The sequence below is a fragment of the Sceloporus occidentalis genome, unplaced genomic scaffold, assembly GCF_023333645.1.
Source record: "Sceloporus occidentalis isolate IW3139 unplaced genomic scaffold, rSceOcc1.0.p SCAF_145, whole genome shotgun sequence".
Lineage (NCBI taxonomy): Eukaryota > Metazoa > Chordata > Lepidosauria > Squamata > Phrynosomatidae > Sceloporus > Sceloporus occidentalis.
The window spans coordinates 1,563,534-1,586,047 of NW_028317125.1; the positions used below are offsets into that span (position 1 = coordinate 1,563,534).

Sequence of the window (22,514 nt, forward strand, 5' to 3'; positions counted from 1 at the left end):
GATCAGTCTATGAGAAGATTGAAAGCAAGAAGAGATTTGGACTGGATGGTTTTTTTTATCAGTAGTTATTTAATAGTGTGTGGAACCAGCCAAAGTCAACAGGAGAAGTAAACAGTATAAATCACTTGAAATAATGGCTTGCTGGTTTAGAAGAAGGAGTTATATTAGCATGCGTGACCACCAGTTAGTCTTGTAAACAAATATCTTGAGGCACAGGGTTAAATTTGTAGAGGATTGCTACCAAGGAGAAATCATATTACGTGACACGTAAGGACGGTGATCGGTGATGGAAAACTGTGCCAATTTATTGAGTAGAAACACACAATTCCTGCAACCAGAAGACGATGAAGTTCCTTTACTAATGGTTAATTAACTATGAGCATGGATAAATGTGGAAACAAGCAGATATACAGGAACCGCACTGAGGTTTTCCTCTAGGTATTGTAAACATGTTTTGTGGTTAAAGCCAGAGACTGATCCAACCAACCAAATATTAGTTGGTGTGCACAGATAAATCAGCCAATTCCAGGTATAATTTACAAATTCACTAACAAAGTTCTTTTTCAGACAGATTATGCATACCTTCCAAAAGTCTTTCTCTTGTCATCAAATACTCTGTCCCTCTTACCTCCTATGATGTTCCTCTTTTCTGGGAGCTTAGAAGGTTACCTGCTTACAAATGTTTCACAATATGAAACAGACCTAAAGGTCACAGTATGGATAGAAAGAGCAGGAAATGTAAATAAAATACACTATTGTTCAGATTGTCTTCTCAATTACAACAAACAAACCCTAAATCATATAACCACTCTGGGTAAAGACCCCTCCACTATCCATGCAGCTAAGCACACCCCCTTCAACAAGTGTTGTTCTTTGGCTATTGGAAAAGTGGAGGACAAAATGCTGCTACTAGCCCTCTTTTGTCTGGAGTGCTTTTAATTAATTAGCTGGAAGCTGGGCAAATCCATATGGGGGGGTTTGCATATGCCAGGAGGACACCTGTTAATGTAAAGGGATCCCTCAGCTATCATATGTATTAACGTGCGTATGATGGCTGGGGTGTACTTGATGGAACTCATATCTAAAAACTCAAGCCTCCATCAAGGTCATCTCAATTATCACCCACACCCAAATGAAGACTAAACTTCCAGCTATGACCAGGGCCACATTTACATCCAGATTACCAGCTTTTCTGCACAAATAACTATGTGAAAATCTGCTGCTACTGGAAAATCAAACTTTATTCCTTGTGACTTCAGTTTTAAAGCATGTGCTCTCCGACATGTGTTGTCACGGTGGCAGAAAAGTTGCAAAATATGCATTAAAAACGTAATTAGCAAAATACGAGCTTTTTTACACACTTCATTAACCTCTGTTTAATGCTGGAGCCGGAGTTAATTGGCCAGGTGTCAAAATCTGCATAAACTCTTAAAAAAGATAAATGATTTCCCACATGGATATACCTGTGTGTAGTGGCTTTAGTCCTATCTCAGTCAGTTACATTTGTACATAAAATTGAGAATTACCGTGGCATATTTTATGTATTTACAAATTCCACCAGCCACATATATTGCTGTGAATGTGGCTACTGTTGTTCGATAGAGTTTAGAAATCAAACAAGGGGTGGATAAGAGTGTTGTCGATAGGTTTAGATAATATATGCAGTAAATGTATTAAACGGCCACTTACATTTTTTAACCACTTTCATGTACACATGCATTTAGTGATATCATTAGATGATGCACTCATACCTCCCAAGCTTTCGGACACTGTCCTCCATAGCTGCCAACTATCTTGCTATAGCTGGCAGTGGGGGTCAAATGGGTGCTCTGTAGCTGGGTGCTGCAAGGCAGTTCTGGTAAGGTAGGCACTCACCTAAACTTAGCTATAGCCTCCTGCTCTGCCACTTCCCCACCTCTAGCAACACCCCCAACACAGGTCTACTTCTGGTGAATCAGGACGCCGGGGTACAGAGCTTGAGAGGTAGAGTGTCACCCAAATTGGCAGCGCTACATGCATAGTATAAATGAAACCCCCCTGAAAGGCAAGACAGGGGTAGAGCTTGGTTAGACAGCAGGATAGAGTACAAGACTGATTAGGACGTCTGAAATGTTGGGGGTATGTTACTCAACAGAAGTGCATTGCACACTTTAATAAACAGTGCTTATAGTGTTTTGGCTTGTGAATGAATTACTGTGCATGAATAAACATATTGTGTCCTGAATTTCACTACGCTGTTCACTGTCTTTATTGAGAAATGTTTTAAAGGTTACTCTAAGTCAGCCCCATTTTGAGTGTCCCACTTTCACTTATTTTTTGAACCTCTTATTTACTTTCCCTTATTGATGAATTTGAGAGTGAATATCTTTGTGTAATTCACTGGAATCTTTTTTCCTGCTTGATAATGGGAAGTTGACTAACAAATGTATTATTAATCTTTTTTTGATTTTTTATGTAGTATTATCCTCCAGTATAAAATTAAACTCGTGAGAGGTGATAAGGCATTTTGTTGGCTTGTGACCAGTCCTAATATATTTTACAATGAAGTATTAGCGCACCCTTGTTATTATGCTTGAAAACACTGTTGTTGTTGGCTGATGCCTTAATCTCACGTGGAGAAGAAAGTCTAAAGGATATTGTGCGTTATATTTCAACTACAGTAAGCAGCATCTAATGGACAGTCTCCCAGTGAGACCATTACAGAAATGAACTGCTCTTCCTTCTTGTATTAGCCCTTAATGCTTGCAAAACTGGGTTAATTGAGATGAAAACACTTTGCTGATGTACTGCATTTTTTTTCTGTCAACCCCTTATGCTCCAGAGCAATGCTGACCTCCTCTGTTTATAGTATAATAACTTGGCTAATTGCTCAACAGATTGGTGTCTACCAAATGATCATTTGCTCATCAAAAACATATCTGGTACAACATATCTGGAACCTATCTTGGTTCAAGAATACAAATTCCCTCTCAAGGGAAAACATTGTATTTGGGACAGGCTCCTACTCGGTTTGACCAAATCTTTTGAACCCCTTCTTTTCAAAAACCATCATATTAATAATAAATTGCACCACGCTTAATGGAGGCACCAACTCCTCTGTAATTAAACACAGAACACCATATTACGGTAACCTACAAAAGAGGTTTCAGAAAGATAGTTGGATGTGATTATTAACACACAGTTATTATATGCATCAAGGTTATATGCATTGGTTTAAATATAGAACAAATAGGTTACTAGGATTAAAACCAAGAGTAGTCACTGTCTCTGAAAATATGAGGACATACATAGCTTGATTAAACCCAGGAACCAAGTCTGACTTTAATCTCCAAGAACAAAGTACTGGATGGAAAAATCAACATCAATGCCTAGAGCTCATGGTGATGAGTTGTGTTGTTTATAAGGCAGTACATATTCCACCCGCTTCCTATCTTGAATTTAGTATATATATATATCTTTGACACAGTGTGCCGTTTTAAGGCATTTTGTGCTGTTTGCGGACATTTTTCATATAAATTACTTAAAGGTGTGCATAACGCTCAGTAATTTACAGTATTTAAAAGTACATTAACACAAAAGTTTGTTTTTTCTGAATGTTTTTCTTTATATTAATACAAATACTTTTTTGTTGTGTTTTTCAGGTTAGCTTTATATGTGTATGAATATTTACTGCATGTAGGAGCTCAGAAATCTGCACAGACTTTCCTATCAGAGGTAAGAAAAAACTTGTTTAAGCATGGCTGACTTTATGATTGTACTTATGACAGCATGAATCAATAATCTTTTTCACTCTTCACAACTTAAGGAAATAAGAAGCTCTTAGCATTTTTCATGGGGTCAGTTACCATAGAGCATATCTCCCAAGTGTCCCTATTTAGGGGGGTAGTTCCAGTTTGGGACCCAAATCCCTCTGTTCTTCTTTCTTCGACAAAATTTTTCCTCGATATTAATGCTTTGCAGTGTTCTACAGCCCTAAACGCTTTATAGAAACAGCTGAAAATTGGTTAATAAATCAGAGTGTTTATATAAAATGCGCTATTCTTCTGGTGTACTCGAGATAACTCTATGGTAACATTAAGATGGGAGTGTGTTTGTCCTGCTGATTATTTCAGTTCCTGTTTAACTGAACTCCGAGCTTGTTCTTCTCTAATGCCTAGCCACCCTGCATAGCCTCCATCCAGGCCTGTCCCACATTGGATCAAAACTACATAAACTTTGGAACAATTTTGTGCCACAAGTTCACCTAGAGCCAAGTACCCATGACCCATACATTCTACCTTCAGCTGAATGTGGTGGGATTTGTAGAACATTTTTACGATAGGCGTACATAAACCTTTTTATGTATTTCTGAATGTTCCAAGAAGAACAAGGTTGGCTAATTAACTTTCATTTAAATTAACATTAACACACAACAAGTGCATTAAATGTAAAAAGGTTTGCATAATACTGCTTGATATTGCAGCATGTGTCTTAAATAGTTTACACTGGAAGGAAGTGTTGGATAAAGGATATCTTGTTAATTCTACAATATTGTTATTTGCTCCTGGAGAGTAATGATTTCTTGGGTGGATTCATTATAGCAGGGGAGTAATTGTTACTAATGAAGGATTGGTTCAAACTCTTACTAATGATTACTTATCCTATGTCTCACAGATCATTACTGTCCATTACCTCACTACAGTCTGTTTGCCAAAGTGATCATTTGCTAAAGGAGTTAGACAACTTTTAGGCAGCAGGTCAATGAAACTGTTAATCCAGATGCATGTTTTTCCATTTGGTCTTAATCCCTTCCTGCTGCTTCTAGGCAGACGTTATTGATACTAAGTGGCCGTTCACTCATTATAATTGAGGAATGAATCGCTTAAATTGCACTTCAACTAATTTGGGATTTGCAAGATCTAGTCTGAGTGTGTGGATTCATTTTAATGGAATGCAAGCCAAGCAACATAGCTGGAGAACAGCATTGGGACCTGATGTTGGAAGAAGGCTTAGCTCTCCGTCCTGCAAAATTGTGTTTGTTTAATAAATGTTACATAGGGCTGCAGGGATAAACGCTTTCTGGCTCTATGAGTGAATTAAATGTGGAATCCATAGTAAATAGCGTTAAATAATTTCTGTGATAATGTATGCATTGGAAAAATGCATGTGTGGAAATGCAGTCGTATACTGCTTTACTTCTTAAATATAAGTTGAGATGTAAATGTATTACTCATGTAAAGTGACTCATGTAAAGTGACTTTTGATTTTGGACATCCATATTTTAGCATACCCTTAGAAAAGGGTATTTGTATACTGACTGGTAAAATTTAGTTTCCAGGTACTATTTGCAGACATTTCTGTAAAATTCTTAATATTACCGTTAGACTGATCCTTACCTAAAAATTGAGAATCCCAGTGAGTCAAGCTTACGTAATAGTTAATGATATTTATTCCAAATTTTGTTTTTCAGCAGAATCCAGATTTAGGGGTCGTTTATGATTTCCGGGCACTGTCCTACAGTCCTGTATGGGTGACCCCACTGTCTCGCTTTTATGGGCAGTGGTGATTATGGGCCCGTTGGGGGGAGTTCTTCTTATGTCCCCTGACCGTCCCAGGAAGCTGTAAAGTAAATGGACCTTTATTGTAGCTCCCACGTGAGCATCTTGCAACACTAGCAGCGTTAGGTGAGATGGCCAGGTTATCATGTTCTGGTCTTGTCTACTTCCAGTGCTTCCTCCTCAGGACTCCTGAAATGGTGGGGATACACAATGTGTAATATCAACAGGGGAAAACAGAGAAACTGACATCTATGTGAATAAGTGGATTGGTAAACCTCTTAAATTAGACTACTGAAAGTTTCATCTCTGTTTCCAGGGGTAGTGCTAGGCATCTGCAACATTTGGGGCTTTAGCCCATTCCAGCTTCAACAAAACATTGACAAATATTATTACACAAATACAAGCACAGCATACATATTGCAAACAAGCAACATCCAACCCAATGTTATAAATGAAAATTTTTTCTCTGCAAATTCCCCTCCCAATATGCTGCTCATGTTTTATAGCTGTGGCTGAGCCCACCATCGCAACTTTCACAAAGCCTTCTAGTGCTACAAGGTGGCTAGTCCCCCAACCTCACCCATTTGTTTGGCCCTCTTGTTACCCCCTAAACACAGATGTGCCTATTTGGAAAGTATAGTAATTTCATTCAGATAACAGGAAACTTTTTCACTTTACTAAGTAATAGTAAGTTTATTTGTGGAAATAACTGTCAATGAACAAATCTGTCCATTACTGGAAATGTGCACAAGGCCTTCCCTCATCTCCATTGTCTTTCTTTCTAAGTACCATAACCACAGACATACTCATCTATATTTCCTTCCTGGATCGGGACAAAGAGGGAGCGGGGCGTAAAGGGGTCAGTGAGCAGCATTGCGCTCTAGGATAACCAGTACAGGTACTGGGTAGTTTGGAGCTCATTTACAAGCGTTTATGCTGTGTGTGTCTTAGACACTGCTTAGACCATGCTTCCTGTGCTCAGTGCAATGCACTGGGCATAGGCAGTATTGTTATGCCGGGACCGGCCCAAATTTGACGGGACAGGACCCCAAAAAACAGGACTGTACTGTGAAATTCGGGACTGTTGGCTGGTATGTACAGAGCAAGCAATGACAATTTTGACAACACCGACTTCAAATAAAGCATGTGAAATTTAATTTCATATTCTCTCATTTGTCAACAAGAAGATACATCATACACAGAGCTATACCTAATTGAATGCAGTTACTTTAATTTTGATTTATAACCTCTGCAACCTGTTTTTTTTTTATAGAAGCTTGCCAATTTATAGGTATATTTTACTTATCCATAATCTAGTTAGACAACATCAGATCTCCAGACAACAACCATGATGCTCAGCATGCTCTGGACTAGGATATCAGAATTTCGAGGTGCCGAACGTATCCTGAAACAGGGCTTGCTGAGGTTTAAAATAGTTTGTTAAAGTGTAATATTCAGAAAAATAATACAACCAATCATACAAACCAACCAACACAGTCATAAATGATTAAGGGAGAGAAAGTGTTAAAAGTAGTGCAGTCACCATAGCACCCATAGGAATGTTCTTTTGATTGTTCAACCTTTGCTTTGAACCGGAATTGCTCAATACATAACCCTTCTATTGCAGACGTTCACAGTCTTCATGCCCTCAACATAGACCCTTGTCTTTTGAACTTTAGCTTTTTTTCTTTTCAAAGAAATATAAACCATTCCTAATTTGAGGGTATATTTAGTCTTTAAATGTACTACCAAACGCTGTTTTAGAAAGGATGTGAATCGTTGTGTTGGTAATACTCAATGAAGCCTTGGCTTTCATTTTAAGGTAGTTTGGGAGAACAGTAAAATTTGGGTTACTCATAGTATTAATGCGTAAATCCAATATAGTTCCTATATAGTGTATGTTTAGTTAAATAGCTTTAATCCTCCTGCACCCTGTACATTGAAGTCCTTGGATCAGCAGACCCAGTAGGCATTTCTAGATTGTGAAACATAAATATTTGTAGATGCCACCACAATCCTTTAACAAGAGGACCAATGAATTCCTTGGCCTTCTTTTGGGCAGAGAAACTGAATATATTACCCTATGAAAATGTCATGTAGTTTGTTCCTAGGCATTTAAATGTCAGTTACAGCTTTATTGTCATGTAATGGGTTGGTATATATATTTTGGCATATGTTATATTTTGGTACATCTGTCAAAGTAACTGACTAACGTAGCTGAAACATCTTTAGATTGGGGTCACTAGGATGTCTCCTAAATTCTTATTTCTAGCACCAGACTAAATCATGTAACTGTAACTTGTTCATACCCTAACAAAAAAGCATAAAATCTGACAATAGATAAGATAAATTCAGTCCATCTTGTCTGCCTGTTTTGCCTGATTTAAAAACTCAGAGCTTAATCAGACATTGGTGTTAAGGAACTCGAGTGCTTCTGTCTCTTCATTTAATCCCAGACAGACTTGATGATGTTGAGATCAGGGCTCTGTGAGATCCATACTATCACTTCCAAGGCTCCTTGTTCTTGTTGACACTAAAGATAGTTCTTAAGAACTTAGATGAAGAAAAGCCTGCAATTCTCAGCATTGAGGAGACCATTAATCTTGACCAACCCCCCAACTCCATTTGCAGAAATGCAGCCCCAAAATTGCAAGGAATTTCCACAATGCTTCACTGTTTGCAAACACCCATTGTTGTACTGCTCTCCAGCCCTTCAGCGAAACAAACTGCCTTCTGCTACAGCCAAATATTAAAAATTTTGACTAATCAGACCAGAGCACCTGCTGCCATTTTTCTGTACTTTTCATGAATAGTTGAGTCCCATGGCCTTGTTTCCACTTTGCAAGTCTTCCATGAAGACCACTTCTGACCAGACCTCACCAGACACCAGATGGCTGTACGAGAATCCCGTTCTTTTCTGCCAATGCCGAGCAAGCGGCACTGCTGGACATCTTCCGATTCTGAAGGGAAGTAAGCACAATGTTTTTTTCATCTGCTGCACTATGGGCCGACCACTGCATCTACGGTTCTCAACATTGCCTGTTTCGTTGTGCTTCTTCAAAAAGAGCTTAGACAGAACATCTGAAAACCCCTGTTTGCTTGGAATTTCTGCCTGGGAGAAACCTTGCTGATGCAGTATAACTATCTTGTGTTGTGTTGCTGTGCCCAGTCATCATCGGTTATGACTTTTGACATTAAGCTGTCTTCCACAACCTCATTTTATTAGTTTGTTTGGCTGTTCTTCATTGTCTTTTATTCCTCCTACACAGTTGTTTCTGTTTCAGTTAAGGATCGTGTTTCAATTTAGATATTAAAATAATGATCATTAGTACCTGCTTGGTATAATTGTTTAATCATACACCTAACTATATGCCTACAAAAGCCCTGACTTTGTGGAAGTGTATCTAGAAGACCTGACACTTTTTTGAAAGCAAAAGGTAGTAACAGCAAATTTGATTTGATTTGATTTTTTTTTTTTGAATGTTCACTCACTTTGCATTTTGTTAAATGCTAAAAATAACCTATTCAAATGTCTATTTTTAAAAGCATTCCTACTTTACCGAATGCTTTCACACTTGGCTAAAACTTTTGCACACTCCTGTATATAGTGCCATCATATTCTGCAGCACATAATCCAGGTGACATCTTAGAATTGATCCATCGGTTGGTTAAGATATTTTGTCACATACAACGCCATATCCTGCTTGCACTGATTTTTCTGTAGAACCCTGCTCTTACCTACAGCTAACCTCCAGCCTGCAGTGTCTTGTTGAATGATGAAGGTCAGCTCACTGTGAATTGCAGAATTTTATGAGACAAACAAGTGGTGCTAAAACCTCCTGAACCTTTGGAAAGTATATTTTTATGACCATTCTGAGCCATAAAACTATTCCTCTGGGCTTGGCAGGAATCAGGGAGGTCAGCTGCCAAACCGGAGGAGTACATGTTATCTTACATAAAGAAGTCCATGGTCAAAAGAGTGTAAAAGATATTGGGATACATTCACGTAAACCGCTCAATTAAAGGAGGTATCTCAAGGGAGCAGATACAAACCAGATTTTTTTTACTAAATAATTTCGACGTCTCAAACAGACTTAAACAGTGCTGAGGGCAAACTTTGAGCAGTGTTTTGTTTTATTAGCTCAAAAGCCAGTAATTAAACTTAATCACTCTTTAACACTTCCCAGACAAGAGCACGATTTGATGAGTGTAGTGAAGATCCAACAAACTGACCTACACTAGAGAACTGTGTGTATTTCACAAGAACATATTATTCTGAATAATATTAATGTTCATAGCACCAGCGTATTCCGCAGGGCTGTGCAGTGTCATCATACAAGTCTTATACCAGTTAACTTTCTAATCGTGCCAATATTTGTTTGACTGTAGTGTCCTAGTGGTCCCATCACTTACCACTCTCACCCCCATTGTAGGTTGTGCTAGAGCAGGGGTCCTCAAACTTTTTAAACAGGGGGCCAGTTCACGGTCCCTCAGACCGTTGGAGGGGCGGACTATAGGGGCTGGCAGTATGTTCCCCCACAGGCATACAGCCTCCAGCCATACAGTATGGCTGGAGGCTGTATGCCTGTGTACTGCCCCATTTCAGTGTTCCGACCACACTGGCCATAGCAGGACCGGAGGATCGGTGGTCAGTTCACCGAAGGGACGCGCCGCTGGTAAACACTTACCTCCAGCGCGCGTCCTTGCTTCTTTGCTTCTTCTCTTCTTCTCCGCTTCTCCGCTCCTCCGCGCTCGGTTGCCATGGGTGCACGCATGGGACGTCAGTGACGTCGCTGTGTGCGCCTGCTCCCGGCGGTCCCCGCGTTTTTAAAGTAAACGCGTGCCGCAGGGACTTCATAGAGGCATCCTTGTGTTCCGAAAGCATCTTTCGGAACACATGGATGTCCTGAGGCAAAAACACCCGACGGGCCGGGTAAATGCTCTCCGCGGGCCGCATGTGGCCCGCGGGCCGTAGTTTGAGGACCCCAGTGCTAGAGGGTCAGGTAGATGTCCCTGCTTCAAAAGTTGTCAGGGTTTCCTTTTATATCTGGCCTTTTGAATTTTTACAAAGCAAAATAGCTTACAAACATTAAGAAATAGGTATACCTGGGAACTTTCTATATGAGCTGACCCTGAGATTCTTGAAATATTAACCCTTTAATAGCCCATCCTGAACATTCTATGTAGTTACTAGGCAACCATATTATCCAAATTGCTCTAATATTGGCTTATGGTTTGTCATGGTTTGTCATTATTTAAAGATGCACTTAATTGAATCACCTGCATTCTAACAGGGATAGTAGTAGCCAATCCCAGGCTGTCCACCTTGCACACCAGGCAAATGCCCAGCGGGCCGCTTACCAACAGCACCACACACTAACCTAATCTTCCAGAGTCACCTCGTCATCAGCTGTCTTCCCCCGCTGGTCGCAAAAGCACCAATTGGTGTTTCAGATTTGATCACAGTGGTACAGAATAGGAAGGAGTGAGGTCAAGATTGTGTGACTTTAGGAATCTACCCTGTCACCCTGAGGTTGGGGCAAAAACTCTGAGACTATGGGTCAAACCCTGAGAGTCGATGGTTGTATCACTCTTTATATAATTGCATGCAGATAGTATGACAGGAAACTGCTAACAGAGTGGTATGTAAAAATGGGTGAATGGAGCCTTGACATTATTTTGAAAGATCATGGCTAAGAGCAGAACTGGTGTTATGTATTGTTTTGTTTTTTCAGATGTAACTATATCTAGGGGCTATATCTGGGGGTTTAAGGGAAGTATGAGGCGATGGGGCCCCTAACTATACAGAAAATGAAATTAGGAGTAGAGAGAGTGCCAAATACCACCTCCCCTTCCCATTGTGGAGATTGAAGGCTGGGGTTGCAGTATTCAGCTGGGATTCCTGGAGCCTCCAGGCCAAATGCAGATATATACCTACGGATATAAAATCATTGGTCAATGATCTGCATCTTCCATTTACCTTGTCATCTCCTGTAAATGGAATGGCCGTGCACTATTGCATTGGTGGCAAATGAAAAGATCACACTATACATTCATGTAAAGCTGGCATCACGCAAGCAGAGCCTCCATTGCCCTTTATTTCAGATAATGCTTCACTGAGGTTATTTGTAAACCCAGCTAAATTACACAACACTGCTGTATATGTTGGTGCTTTATAAATATTATTTGAAAACATGCTTTTGCATACTTTGATGGGATGGGTGTTGGCGAAGTTGGTTCATATGTCCAATGGTGTAGTATATTGTTGACTCTCTTAAATGACTGAATCGTCTGCACCTTTCGGTACGACATGTCGTTCGTTTAATTTTCAGACTGAACCTTTTAATGAATTCACATGATGCCAAAAGAAAATGAGCTGCAGAACCCATTGTTCAACCTGTGAGGTGGCTGCTTCACTGTGCAGCTGAATAGTGCACTTCAATTAAGGCTGCCATATAAATAGAAGATATTATTGTAACACAGTAATACCTTCTCTCTGTTGTGATGCCAAGTGCTCGGCTCTACCTGTAATATTTAAGTGCAGTATGTGGCAGAAGGGTCTAATTCCCACTTTGTATGAAGGAAGTAATAGGTGTGAAACCCAGCAGAGTGCTGCCATTCCAAGCTAAGATTACCTGCTCATAACACTTGTACTCGCAGCAGGATCCAGAACAGAGCAGCAGCTGTAGGACAACTGCATTACTTTCCTTATTACCTGCTTTTAGCTAGCATAAGGGCTCCATTATCCTTGTAACAGAAGACGCGGCAAGTGGATGAAGGAAGCAGGCTCCGGGAATCCTTTTTCTTCTGGCTTCAGGCGTTATTGCCAGAGTTTAACAGCCTTATATAAAGGACACTCCATTTTTTTTCTTTTTCAGTGAAGTTTAAAAAAGCAAGACTACCCAATCTACATTTGTCAAACTGATCCCAGTACAGGTTTAGCAGGGATTCTTAAATATGTTTATTAGTGTCAAACATTCCATATTCTACTCAAATGTAATGATATCCCAGCTGGTGCTTTTATCACTAGTATATCACAGCTGAAATCCCTTCTTGATTACACTTAACAATTCAGAATATCCGTACCTCCTAAGGAGTAATGGTTTTCATAGGGACTGCTATTAGAACCATTTAGAGGCCACCATTAGCGACGGACTACAATAGAAACTTTATGGTGGGTTACAAAAGGGTTAATGTTTTAAGAGTCTTAGAATGAGCTTATATTCTTATAAAGCCTCTTTGCTGGATCTCAGTTTCAATTTCACACACATTGGTTTGAGACCATGTTTTAGATGTAATTTGACCATTGAAATATTTCATATCATCTTTTGGGTTTTTTTTAAACTAGTCGCTGTTTTGTTTGTCCAAAGTGTCACTATTTCTGCAAGACAGTCACAATTTTCAGGCATTGTCCTGCTGTCCTGTATTGCTGGCTTAATTTTTAGCTTTTGCGGACAGTTGGGATTATGGGCCAATTGATGAGATCCTCTGATCTCCTAAAATCAATAGACATGCAGTTGCCTGACCATACCCACGCCCTCCTCTGGCCTTGTCTGCTCCTTGCCTCTAGCCATGCTCCCGACACAGGTGTCATGGTTTGTACACCTGAAATGTTGGGGGTATGCTGAAAAGACACATAGTATATCCCACTGTTCACCTGAGATATGGGCAGACAAGCATATACATGGATAATTAACATCCTAAATACTGGAAACACGCTGGTGCTATTTGTAATTGGTTATGTTATATTATTTTGGTTATACTATATAAAAATATACTCTACGTTTTAGTTAGGTATTATACTTCTATATCCTCAGGTCTTGCACTACGCCGCTTTTCCTAAAAGCTTAACATCCAAACGGAATCTTAAAATTATGGGAAATGGTGGGAATATTAATATTTAATATGTGCCCTATCCATAAATAAGCCTACCCCTATAAAAAAAAATGTAATGTTTTTTTTTGTCTATCTAGAAAAGATTCCTACCAATATATTTACTCTTTTTTCTTCTCAATTAGCTCGGTCTACTTTTTCCTGCATTAAATCGCCTCACAGGGTTGGGGCAAACAGTGGCAGCGTTATATATGTGGGTCTTCCAGCGGCTAGCTTTGCGTCTGATACAAATGACAGGTTATCTTTGATTTATACTGTATATTATTTCTCAAAGTTCCCTTTCTTGCGACACAGCTTGTCACCCCTAAAACAGCTTCTCTTATTCCAAGTCTGACACATATATATGTTCACTAGAAAAAGTACATTAATGTTATATAGGTGAGAAATCAAATTTAGGCTACCTGGGAAATTCAGTTATGTGCCCCATGCTTTTGTCAGTGACAAATGCTCTCCATAGACAACAATAACAGTGGGACTGTTGTGAGGCATATCACGTATAACCTCCCTCTGAAATGTGTCACAGTACACCGTGTTAAACAGTGTGTGTATGCTGTGTGTCAATCGTCTCACTTTTTTTTTTTTTACCGCTTTTACACCACACAGTGTACGCCATTTACATGTTAAAGTGTTACATGTGCTCTTGTGTTATTATTGACATCATTTCTATACAGCTGCGATGATGCAAATGCCTGCTTTGAACATTTTCAGAGCTACCGAATCCGTGGTTTTGAGAGTCCAACTGTGCAAATTATGAGCTGTGTTATACAGGAAAAATGTGTTGGCTTTCAATACCAACTGCATATCACGACTGGATGTGATATAAACCCAAAGCTTTTCTCAAAAAGACTGGAAGCCACACAAATACTGTTGTGGTTGTGCGGTTGGACTGTCCTATGTAGAGTATAAAAATGATTTTTTTTATCACACAAGAGATTGTAAAATAGAAAATCAGAGAGAAAGGAAAGAGAGGTTGAGATAGATCGGTGTATGATCTTGAAGGTAAAGTCCCGTCATAGTATTTTTTTTATTTCTAACAATTATTTTTATCGTGTTATATTCTATTTCAAAGCAATCACAGTTTTCACATAATACAATGTTTTTGCCATGCTAAACGTATGTGTTCTAGCTCTGTCATCTAAGCCCAATCTACTAGACTATGAATATGTATTTATTTATTTTTTAAACTTTGCCTTACCTGTATTTCATATATTTTACAGATACGATGGGAGAAAAATATCACATTAGGCGAACCTCCTGGGTTTTTACACTCGTGGTGGTGGTAAGCTTCATTTTCCTTTAACTGTTTTGGCAACATGTCTTCATAACCTAAATCTAACAAAGCAGCGTGTTACATAATACATGTTATATTACAACAATAATATGAGATTATATAATTTTGTAATCTTCATTAAAAGTACCGTTCTAGACAAAACATTCATTTATCGCTTTAAGATATTTAGAAAAAAGAATCTACAAAAAAAAAACCAGATCTGTCATTTCATTCTTTCCTTTAAAGGTTTAACCACACAAAAGATTTAAGAATCATTACAGCTTCTATGGCAACACCTATAAACTCCTGCCTTTGTGTCAAGTGAGAATTGAGCATTCACCTAAAACTATAGATGATATATGTAATGCTGCATTTAGTTTAGTTTAGCAAGAATGCTACCTTCGGCAGACTAGGTCAAGCAGCACATTTAATTCGACAATTGAAACTGTATGGATGTATTTACGCCACTACAAGAAAATCTTTCCTATAAAAATCTTCATACATTTTTCTGTGCTGGGTGGTTTTACTGACCAGGCAGACTGTAATGTGATCATAATATGGAGGGTTTCCTATGGGCTGGGATTGTCACCACTACATTAATAGCTGCTCTCAATAGCACTAATTAAACAAATTGCAATTCACAGAAGAATCTGTGCAGATTTGATTCAAAGTGTAGGATCTAGATTCTCCTTCTGTGTTTGATTTGACTCTTGGGAACCCAGAGCCATTCATACCGCCTTGGAGAGGAGCTGTGACTTGTGTATGTTCTGACTACAATAGAAAATGCTCGTAAATAATGGTATCTTTTCTACACTAGGGACCCATCGATTATGAGCGAGACACAAATTTCAAGATTATTTATTGGTGCTCCATTGGGATTTAGTTTTGTTTTTTTTTATCAATCTCTAGCAGCATCTATGGAACTAAAATAATTTCTTATTGCATTTTGTACACAACAAGCCTTCCTCTCAATCCAAAAAGTTAGAACACTGTGATTCAGAGTGTGTAGAACAGAGCAACAAAATGCTTATTTATCACCACTGTCTGTGGTTCCTACATAAAAGTGAACCCTCTATAACCTATAATGAGAGCTGATTGGATTTATCCTTGTTTAATAGCTGAGGTCCTGAAAATATTACACTAATCCCCACAAATGACGTCAAATGTTTATCTGCCTGCTCGTCCATTGATTAAACCAGAGTTTTGAAGCTACATCAAAAAAATGTTTTTTTTATTTTGTTATATGAGATGACTAAGTTATGCTTCATATGAGTGTTCTGCTTGTAGCTCTATAAGCCTAGTTACAGACCATGCTCTTAAAATCTAAATTTAAGTTTTGTGGTTTGCCGTCACCATGGATTAGTTGGTCGTCATCTGTGTGTTGAACGGCCTAGATTATATTTTGGGCTACATGAAGAACCCTTATTTACTGAACTGGCTTGTAGCTTTGCTGTTTTGATTTACATGTCAAACCATAGAACAATATACATTTGCGCGGGATGAGTGTAAGCAGAGTAATTTAAATTGCTTATTCCCTTCTTTACTTGGGTCATTATACTTGGTCTTTCTGTATTCAACGGACAAGGCCAGCTTGGCTTATGCTTGGGTTATCACAACTGATTTCATAAGGGCAGCCTCTGATTTCAGGATTGGGTGGAACTTGTGTTCCACCACCTACCTGGGCTTGCCCCATTCTCCTGCTGGTAGCCATGTCACCTGGCCACATGGCTAGTCCTGTATTCTATCAACTATCTCAGGCCCCTACCTACTGGTATATAAAGAAAAATGGAGCCACTCTACATGCAAAAGTATTGCAGTGAATGATTATAACAGAGCAAACATATGTTAGGCTTATAATAGAACATTAACTATAGTTGTGCTTTAAATTTAATCTACTTATAATGCATCATATTCTGCAGTGTATTCTGGGATCTGTACTGTGCAGCACCGGACAGACGGGAGACATGTGAACATTCAAGTGAAGCCAAGGCGTTCCACGACTATGTAAGTCCGCATTTATTACTCCTGTACGGCTTTTTTAGTTCTCTGGCAGGCTACTTGTGAATTTCGCCTTCTGGATACTGTTTCTTAAAAGAAAACCATCAGTATGTGTATATGATGCCAGTCATATAGTGTTGGGAATGCAACTGGTGAAACTTGCAAGCATCCCCTTTCCAACGATGAGGGATGGTGGACAATGTCTTTGAAAATTAACACAGAGGGAATGTATAAAGTTTGCTGTCAAAAGTGTACACAAAATAATTGAAACACAATTATTTTAACTTGTTCTTGTGGCTGTGATTTTGTAGCAACTATAAAAAAAATAGGCAATTGGGGAGAGAAAAGATTAACATGTAAAGAAATCATTCTGATCTTTGTTCTACGGTTTTATAGAAACAAACGCAGCATTGGTTGACTTCGCATTGTGTATACAGCCAAGCAAGAAATGATGCTCTGTTTTTGGGCATCATTTTTAAAAGAAATATATATATATATTAGCGTTCATGTATGGGTATGCGGTTATTTTTTGATTGTTTGCTTTGAATGATTTAAAGGTTTCCTGTCCAAGGTTAAAATATTTTGGGGCTGAATCTGCAAGCAAACAAACAATGTTTGTTGAGTCCAGTCATCGGATCTAGCGCTTGGTAATAAGAGATATGCACGCTAGATTAACGAATGCTGCAGGTTGTGTTCACCATCTTCACATAATGGCTGACAGTTAAATGATTTGGCTATATATTTGTTGAGAAGTTGCCTGTTTTGTTCAGTGAATCGGGGAATGTTGTTTTTTTTCCCGGTTATTTTTCCCAACTGAACCATGTTTCACCGATCTTTTACAAGACTCTGGTGAAACATAGAAAGGCGGTTGGAACGGCTTTGAGAAGACGTAAGTGGTGTGTGCCAAGCGAAGCCTGTTGCGTACAGCTTTTTGTTTGGCGGTGGCACATTTGTGCATGATTCAGGCTGAACATATATTCCAGTGGGCCTGCTGTGGGCTTTGTATTTAATTGGGGCCTCTGTGGTCGAGGAAATACTTTCCTACTGGAAGCTTGCGCCAAAGTTCAGTAGGGAATTTTTCCGTTAACAAGTTCTGCGTACATGGTCAGAAGTGTGTTCGTGTGCCAAAAAAAAGGCAGACTCCTATCACACTGTGTGTCTTTCCGCTTGATTTTGCTAAGGACTTTTCTGTTTTCTTGGTAACCTGCCTCTCCATATTTAAGTGTCATCTAGAGCTTTTAGTTTTGTGTGGAAAATAATTAAACATGTACATAAATGTGTGTTTATACCTTTGGTGTAATAGCTATGTAATATTGATTGTAAGCTATATACCTGTATTGTTTCTGGTATGGATCACCCCAGGCTTGGACTAGCCATCCGGCACAGCGAGCAAATGCAACATCCATGTACTTTTACACCCTTCAGTGTGCCGCTGTCTTAGAGATACTTGCTACTCATGTGTAAGGGCATTACGTGCTGCATGTATCTAGCATGTGGCCTGGCGTATGTTATTTATCGCCATTATCATCCTCTGTGCAATATAAGTATTTTTCTGAATGTTCTGTACTGCAACTGCATTGCAGATTCCAGGAGTTTGTTGCATGAGGACAGTTTCTCAATATATAATTTATATTTAATATATATATTTTTTTTATGGAAGTATTATGGGCTGGGAGTAATATCCATCATGTATCTGAATAGCAGTAAGGCCAACTAACTTTCACAAAATATTAATTTTCTTCCCTAGGTTTGACTTCTTTAATACATTTGTACGTTTCCATTACCATATCAACACTAGCACTGCAGGGTGGACCCATGTAGAATTTCGCTTTGCAATATTTGAAATGCATTTAAAGCTAAATTAATAGTGTGTGGGTAGTGAGATTAGGTGGGAAATATATGCGGGATCCAATTGTGCGAGGGAACCCTCAAGAATAATATATATTTTCCTGTTTTTGGTTAGTGGGTTTCAAAAGATTCATTTAAACATTAGTCCTGTAAGCATGGCTTGGAAGGGAAATGTTCACCCTGGCTGTTGGGTTTATTAAGCTATATTACATGGTCTGAATCATATGTCCCTGGTTAGAATTTGACGGCAGATAAGAACCATTCGGCCCATCTAGTCTCCCTGTTTTTCCTGCTGTAAAATCTTTAAAACCTCAGTCAGCTCTTGATCCGATCATAGATGTAGGATATCCATATGCCTACCCCATCCATGTTTAAAGTTCCTTTCTGAATTCGCCTTAACCACTTCTGCTGGAAGCTTGTTCCACTTTTCTACCACCCTGCCAGTTAGTCAATGAGTAAATGAGTAATCAATGATTACTTGCTTTCCCAGCTCTTGAAAGGTGGCGATTTCATTATCCTACACTCTTTCCAAAGTTTATTGTAGGATGTCATTTTTTGTTTGCTTATTGCTATGTCCTTGGGGTTAATTCATACCACTTAGATAACCGATATTTAATTATTCTGCAAGGATATTCCTGAGTGGAATCAAGAATTAAAGAATCAGCATTTGTACCGGAGCAGTCCCAGAATCAACTGTTTTTCACCATGAACCACCTCTGTAATTTCCTCATCACCGCGTCTGCAATTAGCAGCGGATATGTTTGCAAACCATGTCAATGAGTTGGAAAACACTTTCCAAGGGCCAAGTACTGCCCAGTAACCCAGGAACTCATCATGCGTGTTCATCTTTTCCACAGTCTGGTTTTTGGCAAGGGTGGAATAGGTGAATGGGGGACTCTCCAACAAAGGACCTGCTGCTTGACAAAAGAAAACTGATACTCCCTTTGTAGCTAGCCTACAACGTAAAAAACGGGGGAAGGCAGCTGTGCTTTTGGGTGTTAGATCGATCCCTGGTTATAATTCTTGTGTTGGTAGCTCATAACTGAAGCATAGCATGCTGGGATGTCAACATTTAACTCCTTCTTGTATTAAAGGGTGTTCAAGGGCATCTTTGGGTATTTATTTCAGGACAGCTGTCCTGCAGGCAAGTCAACGCCACAAATCTTGTACACTTTAAAATCAACTGAGCCCTTTTCTTTTCGTCCCAAGCTTATCTCACACGGTAGCAATCAGGCTAAAAATTTAAGTGTTATGCAATATGGCAAAGAGTTATATGGACGCTTAGTTATCTTAATCTATTGTGGAGCGGCCATGTTGAATTGTTTTCTAGACACTTAAGCTACTGTACAGCACCTATAGCCTATAAAATGTGCATTATTAACTCCTTCCTTGATATAAACCGAACATTAGTGAGGGGTGGGAAAGTTCAGGACTAGAAAGCATGCGGGATACCTGGTGACTTCCCGGGCTGGTTGACGTAGAGGTCTCCCCTTCAGGCTTCCTATGAGAGACCGGAGGGAGCCGTAATGGTTCACACCGGACCAGACGATGGTTGACATTGAACGTGCTAAAGTAAAATTGATTTGCTTTTTCAATCAAGGAACTCTGAAACAATTTTACTCTAACTGAAGTGAACAGGGAAAGCGCAAGCTTTAGATAGTTTTGAGTATTACAACATTAATGCCAAGAACAGTGTAGGTGGCAGGTTCGCATTAAGTTCGGTTTATGAAGCAGCAAGACTTTAGTAATAAGCACACAATCCCAACTTCAGGAGCCTTGCACGCTGTATTTGGGCATATGAAGTGTTGTATTCATCTGAATGAATATCCTGACACTGTATTAGTGTAATATATTAAGGATGAATAATAAAGGAAGCTGAAACCTTCCTGCCAACCAGCATAGTTAAACTTGTGTGGGATACATAGTTAAATCTAAGTATATAATAGATAGCTCACTGGCTCCGACTATAATTAAATTCTGGCAATTAACCTCTTTCGTTATTTTATGTGGGCCTGTATAAATATGGATTTACAGAGGCAGAATTTTTTTAGTACAAGTTGTGGTACATCCGAGACATAGCTGGAAAATTCCAAGGAATGCTAATCCAGAAATCATCCTTTCCATCTTCATATAGGAGATAGTGGGGTTGGAGATAGACCACAAGAGGGGAGCTAGCCACAGGTGGGTTAGGAAAGGGGCCAGAAATGGGTAGAAAACAGCTTGAATCCACATAGAAGCAGGAGGGCAACAAAGAGATCAGGAGGATTGCCCTAGCTGCCCTAGCAAATCTGACAATGTCCCAAGTGTGTCCTGATGTGCTGTTAGCCTCAGTGGGGTTTGAGCTATACCACTGCTTGTTTTTAATTTTGCATTTAGGGACACTGTTTATATCAGATGTATGTCACTAAAAGATATGTTACACTTGGTAAACAGTGAAAATTGAATTGACTCTAAACATTTCTTCCGGCTTCTAATTTCTTGTTTTCTGTAGACTCGTACATATGATAGATACATTTTGTTTGGAGGAATTCACCCGTTATACTAAACTGTGTGTACATGTTTATGTAGCTTTACCACAATTTTGGATTATGTTACAGTGTGTTGAAGCACCTGTATAACCAAACTAATCAGTCAGCCGTCAATATGTTAGCCCTAATGAAATTCTAATGGAGGTCCATTTTATTTCAGTAATCCACATGTTAATTTTAAATTGAACTCACCTTTGTTGGAATGTACTGCTGGCCCCTCTGGTGGTGACGGGGTTAATACCTCAGCAGTGAACAGGATTTTCTAAGATTTTCCTTGCTGGAGAACTGGCGGCTGTCCCAGATAGAATGATTTCAGATGATGGAAAGATACAGAGAGCTGTTTTGTTCAAGACAAGATTGCAAAACTGCTAGTACACTGGGTACAGGTAACAAAGTGCATCTGGCCAGCTCTGACGTTCTTGACCTTGAAATGCCCTTCAGGTTTCGGACAGTATGATTCCAAGTGAACATGGCAAATAATCCCTGAAACCGCTTTTCATGAGAAATCAAAAAATGCATCGTGTACTTGATGCTGTTTGACGAAAAGAAGAAGAAACCCAACATTTGGATGATAATGTATGGTAAATGTTAGAACATGAATAATCAGGCTTACAAATTCATACCTCATATTATGAATCAGATCCAAAAAATTAAAGCAGCCCATGGGACCTGCGATGGCTACCAGGGCTGGACTGGGGACCAAGAGATGGCCCTGGCACTTTAAGCCTAGAGGCCACCAATGACATAAGTGCGGCCAATAGCTGTATATGTTATAATTGTGAGTTATAATCAAGAGACATTAAGCAATAAGTTGTACACCTCCTACCAAAAATATGTGAACATTAAAGTAAATAAAACAAACATAGAAAAGCCTGCATGTTGTCTCAAGTGCTAAGTTTCCATTTAAACCTTTTCCTTATAATGGTGCGTCTGGGGGCTGTAAGGTGGTTGTGGACATGCCCCCTCCAAGGGAGCACGGTGTAGGTGTTAAGCATTTTCCTGGGGAAATTGCATTAGGTGGCAATGCGTCACACAGTTGACCCAAGTTCAGGTACTATACCCAGGGAAGAAATTTGAGCATATTAGCAGAACCAGTTCCTCTAGACATGTGAGTAATGGCTTGCATTGTCCTGATCTTATCTACTGCCTCTGACCCTGATAGTAGAGGGTGAGGTCTACCTCCAGTGTCTGGGTATTATAGTTTTAGCCGTTCTAAGCAGGTGGACTGTCAATGAACTTTTGTATGGGCCTAGTGCCTTGGATGTGTGGTGAAGAAGTACCACTGCAGATAGGAAACCCTTATATTTCAACACCTTGATTATTATTCCCCAATATTCCAGTAATTTAGGACAGCTCCACCGTATGTGGATATATGTGCCAGGAGCCTAAAGACATCTCCTGCACCTGTCTGGTCGTTCGGGATAAATCTTTTATGTCAGA

At 39.3% G+C, this 22,514-nt stretch overlaps 1 protein-coding gene across 1 annotated transcript in view; it reads left to right on the plus strand.

The window, feature by feature from the left end:
- Nucleotides 1–3,648: 3,648 nt before the first annotated feature.
- The window catches only part of LOC149280861 (single-stranded DNA-binding protein 2-like), a 109,830-nt gene continuing 90,964 nt past the window's right edge, over nucleotides 3,649–22,514 (plus strand). The window contains exon 1 of the mRNA XM_089500048.1: nucleotides 3,649–3,714. The gene's annotated coding sequence lies outside the window, so the exon portion shown is untranslated. The remainder of the gene's footprint in view (nucleotides 3,715–22,514) is intronic.